Below are 15,795 nucleotides of genomic sequence, written 5' to 3'. Positions count from 1 at the left end.
TTTTTCTTTTTCTTTTATTTTTTTTCCCCCTCTGTTCTGTTGATTGTTGTAAGGGTGTTTTCTCCCCCTACTTCTGTCATCAGTTTGATCTTTCTTCCTTGTCCCTATTTGTTTGGGTCTCTGGAAAACCCGTCACATTGCAGTTGAGTCTTAAAGGCAGATGGGGAATTAATTCAGTTCTCTTAGAGGAGAAGTTTGAGATTTTTAAGTAATTAAAAAATAAAAGTATTTCAGAGGCAATGGAGAATGTACTGGGACCCAAGTTTACAAAGGAAAAAAATGAAGTGTGAGTTGGCCCATGGAAGTGTGTGAGCCAAGTGGGACAAGCGTGGGTGAAAAAAAAAAATTCTGTGTAGTTTAAAACAGAATGAAAATCTGAAGATGATCGGAGGAATATGATGGTTGAATGCTAGTGGTTCATTATGTGTCTTCCTGCTTACAGAAGCACCTCGTGAAGGTGGTCTGTGCTTCAGAGCACTGAGCAAAACGGACGTGACATGCACAGGGATTTACAGGAGTGGCAAAGATTTCATTTTGTGAACTCCTGGCCTGCAGTTGGCATGTTTTGGAGCAGGCAAGGCCTCTGCTGCAGAGCTCACTCTCTGCATCTTTGTGGTGTGCGCAGGAATTGCTGTGCAGGTTTAATCTGCTAGTGTGCTGGGCTGTGCTGGTGAGATGGGCGCACATGCAGTGCTGCAGATCCTTTTGGAAGTTTCTTACTCAAATGCAGAGAAGACTTGTGTTGTGATACCATCACAGTCACCACTACATCTGTGACAGTTGGTATTCAGCAGTTCTTTTTTTGTGTGTGTGTGGAATAAATTCCCAGACTGTTATATTACCTGTGCTGTGCGTTGGTGTAACAGCAGGTAATATTCTGAGTGACTAACGCTCACCTGTATGCTCTGCTGGTGTATGTAACTGGTTCTTTCAGTACGCTTAGTTACAAACATTGCATGCATTTTCTTGCTGTTTTTCATACTGAACAACTCCCCTGCAATAGCTTTTCTAAGCAATAACTACGTGTCCTTGGGCAGGGAGTCGGTATGCGTGGAGGCACATACAATGTTATTCACCAGCAGTGAGCCAGCAGCCCAGCATATTTCAAGATGAAGGCAGTCCTGAGCTCTCTTTCAGTTTCTCATTTGACTTCCTTCCCCCTCGCACTGCTCAAACAGTTTCCAATCTGCAGGTGTAAATGGAAGTAACTCCTCAGATCTCTGGCCAAGCTCTGCGTAGGTGAGAGTTTGGCCAGAGCCCGTCCTGCAAGCCGATGCTGTTGGCTCAGTACACCCCATGCTTCCCAGAGCTCTCAGCACCAACTGCTGCCTGCTTTCCTGCTGTGCTAGTGAAGGAGCAGCAGCACGTCCATCCCAGAGGCAGGAGGCTGCTGCAGGCATGGCACCTGCAGGCGGATGGGCCAGGAGACGGTGTGCTGCTCAGCTTCTGTCCTTAGGTTTTCCAGCTGATGCTTCCTGTTAGTGTGAAGGTTTTAGCTGTTGTTTAACTATAAGCTGATTCTTTGTTGTATGAAGATTGTTTGCACCAGTTTTTCATGTCCTCGAGGCTGACCCTTTCCTCTTTCCTCGCTTTGTATGATGGTGGTTATGTTCGTCTCCCTTTTTGCATTTGTGCAGCAGTGCTAACCACCTCCAGTGTGCACAGGGAAATGATGACACTCACAGAAGTGAGAAAGTAAGAAAACGAGCACCATCTATTCAGCTGGACTCCTTGTGTGTATGATAACGGTTGTGTGAATGGTAAAAGCCATCACCCTCACGTTTTATAAAACAATACGCAATGTGCATTTCAAACCTTTGTTGAAATACATTTTGTCACCATTTTGGTGTTAAATCTGTGAATTATTTTGCTGTCTCGTACAATGCCAAATCTGATACTTGTTTGCTGTTTTTGTTCCCTTTGATCATTTCTGTTCTTGAAGAGTGTAGGCAGTGGGAAATACTTGCAGACACTGAAAGAACCTTGCTGGATGCATCATTTTTTTGTGATGGAGCTGCCCTTCAGTCATAGCGGATAGGTTTTGCTGCACTTTGTTGCTGAGCTTGTTGCACGGGCTGCTGTGGCATGCTCCTCTGCCGGGAGACCCAAAGCATGAGAAAAGAGCAAAGCCCTCATCGGGCAGCCTGAATACTTTGTAAATATTTCTCCACGGAATCCTTTTTCTTAAAAAAGCCCAAAGCACCACAAGAGGAGGAGAGGTGCGGGGGGAGGGGGGCAGTGCTGGGGCAGACACAGACCCTGCCAGATGCCTTTTTTGGTGTCTTTCTGAAACCGCGTGGTGAAACTCTTGACTTTTCTCTGCCCTCGTAAAGCAGAGGCTGTGATGTGCCAGGTGCCCCTCAGCCTCTGTGTTGACACTAGTTCTCTGGCATTGCACTTGCTGCCCTGAAGGTAAGCCAGTAGCTGATAGCTGTGTATCTTTGCATTTAAAACTTTAGCTGCGAGGTCTGGGGATTCCCCCTCCCCTCACAACACTGGGCTCAGTCTGGCATGAAACCGGCTCTGTGCTCAGCTCTGTGCAGCTCTAATGTGGGGTTGCGTTTAAGTGTGGGTATGACTATATAAAAACACGTGCACATGTGTAAACATATATAAATGTATTTATTGGGATGCTTAATTTTAGATTTGTAGGTCGAGCTTCAGCTTTTCTATTTGCATTCTGTCCGCGTGGAATACCTGATGCGTGGCTTTCTAAAGAAAACCAAAGTGAAAGCAGTCGCTAAGTATGAATACGGCTTTCACTGACATTTCAAAGTGTGTCTGTGAGACGTGAAGCGGTATTTCTAGCCTTTATGGGGATCAATGAAACCCATGTGATAGGTTTCCAAGAGTGGTAGTCCAGTTTCAAACAGAACTGTTCCCAGCCTCCTGCTTTCGGGGCATACATCATTTCCTAACTGTTCTAACTGCACTGCTGATATTTCTAGCAATAAAACAGAGCGGGTAAATACAGAGGTATGCAGCCTTGCAGGGTGAATTTCTCCTTGGCTTTTGATGCTAATAGTTTTGTTTTAGCATGAAATTTAAAATAGCAAAGAGGAATATCTGTTCGAGAAGTGAGTAGAGTGCGAGTGTCAGCCATCGCAGCAGCGGAGCAGCTCAGCTGACATCAGTAATGTGTGCTGTTCAGCTCCCCACAGGAGCTGCTCTGTGCCTTTCTTTTGGTGAGTTGCTACTGAAGAAAGTTTGTTCTCTGTGGGTTTTTTTGTTTGTTTTTTGTTTTTTGAAGTCTGTTGGTGCTGGTAGTGAGAGTCATATTTTTTTGGAGTGAGAAAAATGTATTTTGGAAAATTTTCAACCTCTGGGTATTAAAAAAAAAAAAAGTTTGCAACGTTCTAGACACTATACAGTGCCCTTCTGGTAAAAAGCAAATTGTAAAAATGGGGTCCTGTTTGTGTTTTCCAGTTGTTTTCCGGGGCTGTGGGTTTTTGTTGTTTTTGTTGTGTTTTTTTTTTTTTTTTTGGAGCAGCAGACTTCTGCAGTTGGAACAGGTGCTGTTTTACTTGCAGTTTATCTGCAAATGGAGTGATTTCATTATAGTTTTTCTTCAAAAAAAATAAAGCAAGGTGAATAAGCCCAGCAGAGGAGGGATTGCGGAAAATAAAATAGTTCCCAGCAGAGGAAACCTCTGTGCTGCTGTGCACAGCCCCATGCCACAGCGCAGCACCAGCCCTACCAGGAGCCTCCGGCTGCTCTGCCTGCCTGCCCTCCTGCCTGCTTGCCCTACCCTGCCCTCGCCCTGCATGCTGTGCCTGCTGGCCCTGCCTATCCATCCTGCCTGCCCTGCCCTTCCTCCCTGTCGGCCCTGCCTGCCCTTTCTGCCTGAAGCACAGCAGCCGTGGCCACGGTGCCACTTGCAGAGCAGCACACCGGGGTGCTGTGCCACACACGAGGGCTGTCCAGGATGCAGGAGCCCACCCCTGGCAGGGCCGCACTGAGGAGGAGCCCGGCCGGGACGGGTGTCCTGCAGCTGGGCCAGGCTGTGTGGCTGCGTCGCGCTGCGGCTCAGCCCGCTCGCCCACGGTGGCTGAGAAGCGAGCTGTTGGCTTGTCTTCGCTGCGGTGATTAGCGGGATTAAATGTAAGCTGCTGTGTACTTTGTACCAATTAGTTTCTCATCAGAGAGGTTCATTATGACTTCTTTCTCTCCTTGCGATGTTTTCTCGACGTTTGATTACGTACGTGGCAGACTCACATTGCTGAGCTCTGTCCTGGGCGTGTGACCGCTGTCAGCTTTGTTTGCACGGCCTTTGCTTTCACGGCAGAAACAACACTGCTCATAGAGAACACTGAACCCAACTACTGACAATTTACCTTAAAAACAACCTCTGCTTAGCGATGGCCACAAAGTCACCAACCTCAGAAAACAGAATGGTCGGAAAAGGCCAGTTAGACTAGTTTTGTTCAATCTCACTTTCCCTGAGGTCTTAGCGGAGGGGTGTACACACTGTTCTATATCTGAGCCTTCATATAAGCAAATAGGTAATTTATTTTCTTATTTTCTTCTGTGTTGTACACCAGTGATAGAATTCTGTTACGGCACACACATGTCTCTAAGGGACAAAAGCTGAAAAATGCTCTCCCTTGTATGAGAAAGTACGTTTGAGAATGCTTACTCAGTGGACTCTACTTGGAAAGAGCAGACGAAAGAGTCTGTGATGATGTAGTGAAACACAGTGATATCGGCTTGGAAAAAAGGGAGAGGTAACTTCTTTTTGGCTCACGTTGTTTTAGCACAGCGAAGGGAAATCAGTGCAGGTGAGCAAAGCAGGGCAGATAGCTGTTAGCCATCCAACACTGCACCAGAGTGAAAAGGTCGGCACAGAGCAGAAGCACAGTCACTGGGACCCAAGTCTGGGTGTGCACAGACATACCAGCCCAGCAGTGCCCCTGGAATTAGAGGGACTTTTCATTAATGAGATAATAGTCGTGAGATGTTAACCAGCAGTTGCTAAGTACGTTAGCTGATGGCTATTTCTAAGCAAGCAAGTTAAATACTTCTGATGTATTTATGGTATAAAGCCTTCTGAGCTGGCTTGCTGAGTATTCTCCATATGTTGTTGAAGAGATCATCCTCCCACCTCCTTTTTGTTTTCTTTCTGGATGTCAGAAATCAACTAAACCTTCGTTAATTTGTGAGGCTTTCAGTCTGTAGTGCTTTGAGGGAGGAAGCAGGCTTCTCAGGAACGCAAAAGACAGTTTTTTAAAGTTTTTACTTTTTTTATAGCGTTATTTAAAAAAAAAAAAACTTAAAATAGATTGATTGATTACTAAGGAAAGTTCATTAAAACTTTTATTTCTCTTTAGTTTGGCAACTGTCTGTTTTTCAGCAAGGAGGAACTTAAAAACACAAAGGAAACGCAGCGCTGGTGGGTTGTGGTGCCAGCAGTACCTGCTGCATACAGCACAGCTGCCTGGAGTCAAACAGCAGGGCTCTGAGTGTCTCTGCTGTGGAAACCGTAGGTACACCCATACAAATCTGTATTACACACAACAGTATCAGCACTGTGCAAGTATTAAAATACGTTACCAGTAACTCAGAACAGCAGGAAATGTTCTGTAGTAGGGCAGCGTGCCTTTATGCTTCTGAGGTTTGCCAACCGTATTTTGTCACTGATCTTCTCTAAGGTGATTATGTTAGTGTTAATTGCAGCTGCACCACCTGAAATCAAAAGGAAAAGTGGGACAGGACTACTGGTGTTACCTGCACCCGTGTGACTGACCAAAGTAGGCCCACCAAGAGTCTCCAGGGTGAGTCGGACTGGGAATAACAGGAGTGAAGTCACCGTTGTGTCTCAGAGGAAGCGGGTAGCTCTTCCCTTATGTCACATTAGGAGACTTCTTCTGAAATGGCATAACTGCTGTTAATGAGGAAATCATGAAAATAATTGTGAAGGGCAGTTAAGGCAAGGATGTGAAAGAGAAGAAAAAATGTTAATCCATTCCAAATGGGAAATTTGGACTGTCAATAAAATCTTTTCAGTTTGTTCTCCAAAATGCAAGTCTATTACTAAATTTGAGATTTGTTATCAAAATGGAATCCTACATAGGGTGCAGTTCTACATGCAGTGAATGAAGAATAAGAGTCTGTTTAAACATTTCTCATCAAAGAAAACGCGAGAAGGAAAAAGGAAGGAAAACCAAGGTGACATGAAGGAATCAATTCCAGACTCCCATAGCTTGCTCACATGCTTAAAACGTGGCAGTGTGGCTCGGAGCTGGCGGTTCAGACAGGTGATCAGGGCAGAGATGTTGCTTACGGTTGAAAATAGTTGAGTAATGATGTGGTCGATCCAACCAGCGATCAGGTCACAGTGTTAACCATCCTTATGTTCAGCTGTGTAGTCCACACACATCAACTCTACTTTTTGTTAAAAAAAAAAAAAACTTTTTTCAGCTGTTTGGTCAAAGCAGTGAAATGCAATTTGTATCTTAAAAATGCACTCAGTTCTATATTCTCTAGTATTCTTGATACATAGTGAAAGGAGTAACTGCGTATTTCAGTGGTGTTTTATGCAGTGATTAAAATCACTAATGCAGCTTCTCTCTGTGATCCATGCAGAATGCGTGGTGTGCTGGACACCACACATCACAGAGGGGAGAAGAATTGTGCTGAACCTTTGGAGGTGGATAGTACAAAACCATCAGTGATTTACGAGTGGTTTTACTTCAGAAGTAAAACTGAGAATGGGTTGGTCTGGAAAAGACATCAGAGAAAAGAAGGGAATCACTGTTTTTGCAGCCTACCTGAAATGTAGGATACTTGCTTATTCATGTTTTATGCCTGAGCTTTCTGGAAATGTAATTTCGTTTAGCACAGTTACATGGAGAGCTGCAAGCCGAGCAATATCTGTAATACTTATATGAACTGTAGGATAAGCCTAGAACTTCAGTATGAACTTTAATTGCACCTTTGCAGAAGCAAATATGACCTCTGTGGATTTCAGCTCTTTATGGACAAATTTTGTTAAACAAATCAATCAGTTTACACCAAAGCCCAGGCATTTGTGCCTATATGGCATTTCCAAATGTGCAGATGTTAAATAGTAAACATTTCAGGTGCAATACACGTGAAGAGATATGCTTTAGTTTTGTATTAAATTTAAACTCAAAGTAGACAATTAGGAAAAAACAAACAAAAAACCAAACCAACAACAGAACAACCTTCCAGAAAAACCCTGCAGTTGTGTTAAGCTGTTGACCAGAGACTGCTGGTAAGACGTTAACTCCAGTAGGTTCACTGCATTTTGTCCTGGACCAAAGTATCAATGGCTTGTAATGCACCAGAAAATTTGATGAAAGGAATTTGCAAAATATTAAGCTTCTAGCATTGAAGTAATCTTCTTAAACCAGCAAAAATGGGCAAATATAAATTCCAATTTTATTTAGTTCTCATTTTCTGATGCGAAAAAAGGATAAGTTTAAGAGGGAAATGTTAGAGAATGTACACAGGAATAGAGTGCGCTTAGGGGATGATTTGTGGCTGGAATAGCTGCTAGCACGTGTATATTGAAACACACTCCTTCAAAGGTGGTTTTAACACCACAGTAGCTATCTCATAAATCTTTTACAGAAGGCATGGTGTGATTTATCAGAATGTGAGCCACTAAAACATATCTTTTAAAGTAACCTCTGCTATTTCTTCTTTGGTTTAAGTGCTGGAGAGACAGATTCCTTAGAACATGTGATGATCTTTTAAAAACTATACATAAAAAGCAGGAAGGAGACAGATAAAATCCTGGTTTGACTGCTGATTATTAAAAATGCTTACAGTGATGGTGATGGCTGTTTTTATAAGAAAACTTTTTTTGGAAAATAAACAAGTGCTCTATGTGAATCATACATGGGTTATTCTGGAAGTTGAATAATGACTGAATTTCTAATATATCTATCTTTTGTCAGAGAAATTTAAGTTCTCATACAGCAGTAGCAAGTTGCAGATTTGTAAAAACGTTTGGTGTGTTTTTGTAGGGAGGCAGGATAGCTCTTGTGTTCCTTTTGGTGCAGCAGTGCTTCGTCCTTCGTGTATGAAGATAAATGAGAGAGGAGGAGGAAATAATACAAGTTGTTGGGCTGTGCTAACTGCTGCTATTTTCTTGAAGGTTTCAGCTTCTTGCATTTATCAGCAGCTGCACAGATCAGATCCGAGTGTTCAAGGCCTGCTCTTACTGCTGTACCAGTGCTGTAAGGCAGGGCTTGTTTAATGTGATGCGGAGGAGCTGCTGTGGATCAAAGGAGCAGGCTGGCATTCAGAGGCTGTCCCGAACAAGTGCTCTTTCGTCCCTGGGACACAGGGGAATTTGTAAACACACTGTCCTGTTGGATTAAATTCTTGCCACAGGTCACATTCTCTTGTAAATGCTCAGTCATCTCGTTGACTTTCTTTAAAATGAGATTACTATCACTTTGTGCATCTCAGAATGGTGGCATTTTAACTCCTTTGCCGGCTGGATTCTTAGAGCCTAAACCATTGCTCATCTGTGTGACAAAAAGCTAAGGCTGCTTCGGAGAGTGCCTGATCAATTCTGTCGCACAGCGCAGGGGGCGAACCACTAATTTTTCCCAATTTCTAATTTCTGTGCTTGCCTGTATAGTAAATGTAGATGTGTTGAGTGAAGACCTGCAGAGTTTATTTGCTTTTCACCAATTTCCTGAGCCGTTCTGTGGCCCTGCAAGGAAAGGCACACTGCACCAAATATTGTCCAGACTGCATCTCAGGGCACCCCAGTGCCGGACCTGCGCCCTCCCAGCAGCACAGCAAGCTCTTCAGTTGCCTCAACTCACTTGGTAAATTTTTGTCGAATGCCATTTTCCAACAAATACTGTGTACAACTGTCCTATTTTAATGATATTTCTCCAGGCACACGTCTTAGGTTGAACTGCCTGTTTGTAAAAACACACGCTGCTTTTGTCGTGTGCTAGAGCTCAGCAAAGATCGGAGTCAAACAGGTAGAGAGACTGCTGGCCAGCAGCACAGCCTGGGACAGTCAGGTTGCCCTGTCCCAAATGTCAAATACTTATTTTTGATCTTAAGAGAAGCAAGGTGCTACCGCCAGTTTGTCTTATTGTGGTCTTTTGTTGTTATTGTTATTATTACTGCTTCCGATTAAAAATCTTCCAAGTTCAACCACAAAGGTAGAATACTGAATAGAGAAAATGGCCTTTACTTATCTTAACCAAAAGCCTTTCATTTCCGTTTCCTTAACCACACCGCAGTGCCTTTACGCGGTTTCAAGTGATGAAAAATCATCTTTGGAATTGCTTTTGCTCTGTAATTACAGCATTTTTGGTTGCGTGTGTGATGGTTTGAAAGATGTGATGAAGTTGCTGTTTAGTTGGAGTAGCATTTTTAAACAATTCATACATTTTGAAAACTAGTCTACAGCTACTAGAGTGGACTTGGTGACCTTGGAGTGTGTAGCAGTTATCACACCCAAGTTGAAAGGGGGAAAAATAAAAATGGAAAGCAACAGTTAAATGATATTTTATGACTACAGGTTGTTTTATTTGGCCAAAGAAAGGTAATCTTTGAATTCCGGTGTGTTTATGAGATTGTGTTGAATATCACAATGCTGACATAAGTGCTGCATTCAGTTACAATTTGTGATATTTGTGGAATGGAAGGAAAGAAAGCACGTTTTTGTCTAGCCCTTCGAGTGTTGGCTGGTGCCATCAGCTATCATGCAGGATCTAAGAAGATCACTGGTGTTTAAATAATTCTGATCTCTGGTCATCCGACCTGCAGTGCTTTTTGTCTCTGCCCTTCCAGAGGATGGGCTGGGAGGTGAACAGAGCTGCAGGGTAAAGATGGTAGCCCCTGTACGAGGGCCATGTCGGGTTGGGTGTATGGTGGCTGTGGGTTTCACTGGCTGCTGTAGCAATACTGTGTGGTGGTTTGGGGCACACGGGTACCTAGCATGGCTGCTGTGTTAAGCCCACGGTTTGCAGTGTACCTATTTCCCCTTTCAGGAAGCGGGGAGAATGGAAGCCCTTTTCTTTCCTGCAGATTTGTGAAAAATACAGCATTTACTCCAGAAAGGAGAGAGGCTGGGCCATGGGTCAGAGCTCAGGCTGAGGTCTGCTTTGCTTGGCGGCAGCTGAGCAGGGTTTGCTTTGCTGCTCTGTCCCTTCCTCGGCCCCATGCACCAGGCAATTAAAGTGAGTGAGGATACTGTTATGAGAATTGAGGTAGGTGCACCAGCACCACAAGGCAAGGCAACACTTCCCCTTGTCACCATGTTGGGCATTCTGAAGGCTGGCTGCAAAACAAGTTACCTCTAACAGAAAGGAGAGGATCATTGCAGCTGCAAGGAAAGGAAAGGTTTGGTTGGGATGTGTGTGGATGAGTAGAATGACAAGCAGGGCAGGGACCAGCCCAGAAAATCTGAACGATTTTCACTTTTTCTTGCCCACTGCAGCTATGTGTAGAGGACGACTGTTTGGATTACATGAAAGATGAGGTAGCGAAGTCAATAGAAAAGCCTGAAGGTGACGTGTTGTGGAAACCAGATGAAAGCAGCTCTGCTGCTGCCTCATTCCAGCAGGATTTACTGCTCTAGCCAGAAGTTTACTGTCTGTGCCTCTCTGCTTTTGGGAGGACCAGCACAGACCTCGCTTGCATGAGGAATGTGCTTGAGGTGGGCGCTGCTGATGTTATAAAGCCCCCAGGAAGCGACAGGTCACCACTGTGGTCAGCCTGTGCACTCACCATCCTCACCTTGTAGTGGCCCGAAATGCCCGTGCTGCTGAATGGGCACTGGGGTGTTCACGTAATGCTGTGCCTGCCCAAAACAAATCCTGCCAGTCCTGAGCAGTTTTGAGTACTGGAACGCAGATAATTTCTGGTCTACTGTAGAGCATTCAGGGATAAGTGGGCATTACCTCTGTGCCAGGGCTGGGTTCAGTGTTTCCCTTCTGTTCAACGGGAGATGTCTGAACACTTTCTGTCACTTTTTATCTTGTATTGCATGTCTGTGTTGCTGTTATGCCATGCCTAAGGACACGTTTGTGGTAAATATGGTGACGTGTGTAATTCATACCCAAATAAATTTCCTGCCAACAGCCATCTACCGTTTGGTCAAACAAATAAAGAAGCTGGTCATAGTTAGGATTTTGAACACGGTGGGTCTGTAGCATAGTAGTGTAGCAGTTTTCTTGCATTTATTTATGTTTGGAAAAGCAGAAATCCAGTAATCTCTGATGTCTTAAAAATCTGCTTTGCTTCAGGAAGAGCATGCTTTGGGCTGGACTTCTTGTTACTGAATGGAAATGAGCCTGCAGTCAAGGAAATTTGGGCAGGACTGGTGTAATTTTAAGGCTCGAGGATTGTAAGGACAGGTGGAGATTAAATTACCTCAGTAATTACAACCCCGTAGTACAAAGGTTCTTGGTGTATTTCTGATGGGCATCACTGACGCAGCATGGATACTTGTGCAGAAGCTGTTGGTTGCATTCAAGACTTGCAAGAAAAAGGTATGCGTAACCCGAAGGCAAGTTTTACACTAAGCCCAGAAGTGGTTAGAATGTTCTTTTACACAATTTTTTTTACAGCACAGACTGTAAATTGAGACAGTGCATTCTGTCTGTATATCTTACGTTTTAAATAGGAGTTTGGAGTGCATACGTGGTAAATTTTGTCCCCTTTATGGAACAGCCTGGCTTGTGCAGCTATTATGGTGAAGTAAGCATATTCACTCCATCCACGTGCCATAAATATTAATAAAATAGATGCCACCAGTTTTTAGGTTTTGAGGAGCCACAGTCCACAGCTTTTTCCTCTGGCTTTCTTCTGTGTTAGCAATCATTTTATTTCAAATGTTGGAGACTTAATGTTAGTTAGCACAGCCTTTCTTGCTTTTGCATCCATTGTGTATTGTTTTGGTGAAGAATACTGCCAGGTTCATAAATTCAACAACAAACAAATTCAGTGAGTATGTACACGTATTGTGGTAAAAAGAGCAGTGAATGAATATTAGATAAAGCTGAGAAACTTCTAATTAGTCTGTAACTACGATACGTGCATTTTGTAGTAATTTGTCAAAAAAAACCCTGCTTGAATGTTGTTTCTTCCTTTGGTACTGAGAGGGTTCTTGGTGGAATCCAGGCCTGATGATCTCCTGCACTGTGCCATGGGTGGTCTTTAACAGCTGCCATGTTTTGTGTGTGCTTAATTCATTCCATACATATCTGTCTCCCTTTTTTCCAAATCACCCGTTAGGAAAAATTCTGCTGAGAATGAGCTTTTACACATCTAGAGAGTGGAACACAAAAGGTTTCTCAGGAACCGATACCTAGTGATGTTTGGAAGATAACAGCGTTTGTCAAGACCAGAAATGTAGATTTGTCAGCAGACAAGGTACAAGATGCTTAGGAGTCGGACAGTATATTTGTGGTCAGAGGTAGGATTGTGCTGTTAAGTGGTGGACATCAGATAATCTAGGCGTAGCTTGGAAGCCTGGGTGCCTGGAGCACTTAGGGTGATGCCCAGGGTGCTGCCATGCTAGCAGTCCTGTCCACAGAGAGAAAGAGCCAGACAAGAAGGAAAGAGTAAGACCCGCGTTTTGTTACCTTGTGCTGATGGCCAGGTAGCCATGAGGAAGGATCTCAGAGCAATGACTTCATCTGGGGGAGAGAAACCCAAAGCTCGACTGACTGTTTCCCTCGTTTGCTGTTGGCTTGTCCTGTATGAAGTCTCCCTCAGCTCAGGCAGAGCCAGGGAAGCCCTCAGTCATGTCCTTCCCTCTGGCAGAGCTGACTTCTGGGTGCTTGCTAATTCAGGGGGAAAAAAGGTTTTCTGTTTGAAGTGGTTTTCAGTATTCCTCAGGCTGTTGCTCTGGTGCTCATCTGATGCTTTAAAAAGTTAATTTGCCTATTTATTAACAAGGCTGTCTTACTGCAAGCAAAGGCCTCATGGAGCTAATTACATATATACCTATTTCCACTAAAACTTTGAGAGATTTTAGCAGTGCGTAACTCTTCCATGATAAACTAACCACAGAAACTACAGAGGCCCAGACCTATTTCATCTGGCTCATTTATAACTTACTCCAACTTCATACATTGCCCACAGCGATGGACTCAATTCATGATGCAGTTCTAGGTGACACTTATTTGCTGTTTGTTCCTTTAATGCTGCTGGCTGCCGATAAAAACAGATGTCTCTGAGCATTCTCAAGGCTGGGATCTCTGTTCTATGAATGCTGCCTGCCTTTTCTATCTCAGATGAGACACCGAAGCTAAAGGTTGCTAAAGGTTATAAACAAATGATCACCTGCTGATGCTTAAAGAGGTGGTGGAAAACTGACAGAATATCACTAATAAAATGCACCGTCTTTATTAGTTTAAATCTTGAGTACGTTTTGCAATTCACTTTAATACCATAACTGGTGAATTGGATGTTCCTCAAGCAATGCTATTTACTCACTTTTGACTTTCTAGTCTGAAGTATATTACTAAAAATGTTGAAAACATGTTTGTCTTGAAGCCAGCAAGGTAGTAGGCTGAGGAGAAGACTTGAGCTCAGATTTTCATTGCAATTATTGCATCAACGCTGTTGTTTGCTTCTTCAATACCGCAAGGTGAAAGTCTTTTGCAAGAGAAAAGCTTCAGTGCCTGTTTTTTTCCCCCCTTACTTTCACTGTTATTTCTGAAATCCTACTTGAAGTGGGACAATATGGGTAAGTGACAAACACACTGATAGTTTTTTTCAGGGAGAGGGCACGAGCTATTAAATCAATCAGACAGTTGAATGACGTTCTCATTATTTTATTCTACACTGCAAAGTTCTCCTTAAGCCCCATAAAGAACCTTGGGACTAAAAAGGAAAAATGCTATGCTGCTCTCTGCAGAGAAAAATGTCCTGTAAAAATAATGGTGCTGTGAGGGAAGGACTGGGAGGTTCTCAGTAGAGCTCTGTGCAGACAGCACAGGTTTTGCCGAGCTGTTTACGTGAAGACTGTTCTTTCAGGTTTGGCCATAACTGTGTAGTCAGAGTAGTCAGCTGCCATACAAACTTTCCTCCAAAGTCTTAGCAGATAGTCTGATGCTATATTGTAATGGTCAAACGCGGGTTCTAGAAGCTTAATGTCTTATAGTAGCTTTCCTATCTTCACACTTCATTTGTTTTGTAGCACAAATTAATTTTGCATGGTCTGCTGGATTTACACTGGTTGTTGGCATAGAGGAATGAGTGCAGCTGTACTGCTGAAACACCCGCAGCTAGATCTCAGCGTTCCCCATGCACAAGATGGAGAGGTCAGTGCCAGAGTGACAGCCTTGCCTCATTTCTACAAGTACGGTGCCTTACCTGACTTACTCTTTTCTACTTCTCCAAAGCTCAGACTTACAGAAGTGCAGGAAAACAGGCTTTTGTTGTTACTCGTTTCTGTCCAAATCAGTTTCCAAAGGAAACACTACATTCCTGAAAATGAGGAGTAAGTGTGAAAGCCGTGGGTAAGTTTTCCTGGGACACATCAAATCGGTTTTGTAAGTCTGAGCAAGATGTCTTCTAGAACGTGACGCAGGTAACTGAAATCTTCCCATTAGCGAGGGCCATTGGTCCCAGTTCCTATGTTTTTACATCTCAAGGTCAATTTCTGCAGTTTCAGTGGAAGCCCAAGCTTTGTGTTTACTGAATCGAAATGTGCGCCAATCAGAGCAACTGCTGCACACCAGTCTCTTCCAGGAAAACATCTGATTTGAGGAGGAATAACTGTGAGAGGTTGTCATTTTAAACCGGTGAATCTTAGAGCTTGGTAGAGGTTGTTTTTAGTTCATGTTGGTGCTGATCAAAGATACATTTTATTTTGTCATAAGAATGTCGTTATAATGCTCTCCTGTTTGTTTGTTTTCAAAGTTCATTTTCTGATTCTGGGAAGAAACCAGTGTAAAGACACAGTAAATACCAGAGGAATTACAATGTATGCAAAGCTTGATTTGTGCAGTATTACAATATTAGTAGACATGAAAGATTAGAAAGGAATTTTTTTACTTTACTGGAGTATATGGACTTGCATCATCTGCGTGGTTTTTTTTTAACTCTGATATCTAAGGCTTCATGCTCATCTTTTACACTGTTTGGTTGCTAGCTACTCACTAATATGGCAATTTGAATGTCTGTTACAAGTATTGCAGATTATGCCTCGTCTCAAACATGGTCATTTTCTAAATCTCAGTCCTAAAAGCTACCTCAGTAGCTGATGTGGTTGCGTGAGGCTTTTAGTGACTGAGGTTCTGCTACTGCACAGTAATCACAGTGCTGAAATTTGGAGCCAGAGGGAGTGGAAATGAGTCTGTGCCCAGAGCAGCTGCACTCCACAGCGCTCTCAGTACCCGGTGTTTTTTGTTGCTCCAGCCTGGGCTGCAGTGACAGTTTGTCACTGTGGTTGTAAACCATGGAGGAATTTTGGTTTTCTGAATGAGGCGTATGAAACTTCAGTGTTCGCTGGATGAAGTTCCGAATTCAGACAGCTGCAGAGTTTACGTTAACTTGCAAGAATTTGTCCAAAAATTTGATCTCTACTGTGTAGGTTTAAAACTTGAATACTGGTTTTTATTGCTATTTTTTTGAAATCTAAGTTTATTTCTTACATAAAAACTTGGCATGAAATTTAGTTAAAAAACTGGTTGTTTCAAAATGCAATTAGGAATATGGTGTGGATTTTTTTTGTATGAGGCTCATCACAGTGTATATATTTCTGTCATTACTATACAGCTGAAACATGGTGATTTTTTTAATTTTTTTTTTTTTTTAATAAAAGCTGGAAAAACAAGGAAT

General features: G+C 43.1%; 1 protein-coding gene across 2 annotated transcripts in view; it reads left to right on the top strand.

The window, feature by feature from the left end:
* Positions 1-15,795, top strand: part of ZCCHC7 (zinc finger CCHC-type containing 7) — a 111,362-nt gene that overhangs the window by 9,810 nt on the left and 85,757 nt on the right. The window lies entirely within an intron of this gene.

The sequence above is a fragment of the Meleagris gallopavo genome, chromosome Z (assembly GCF_000146605.3).
Source record: "Meleagris gallopavo isolate NT-WF06-2002-E0010 breed Aviagen turkey brand Nicholas breeding stock chromosome Z, Turkey_5.1, whole genome shotgun sequence".
Classification (NCBI taxonomy): Eukaryota; Metazoa; Chordata; class Aves; order Galliformes; family Phasianidae; genus Meleagris; species Meleagris gallopavo.
The sequence above is the reverse complement of the archived record's forward strand: the minus strand, read 5'-3'. Positions and strand labels throughout refer to the sequence as shown.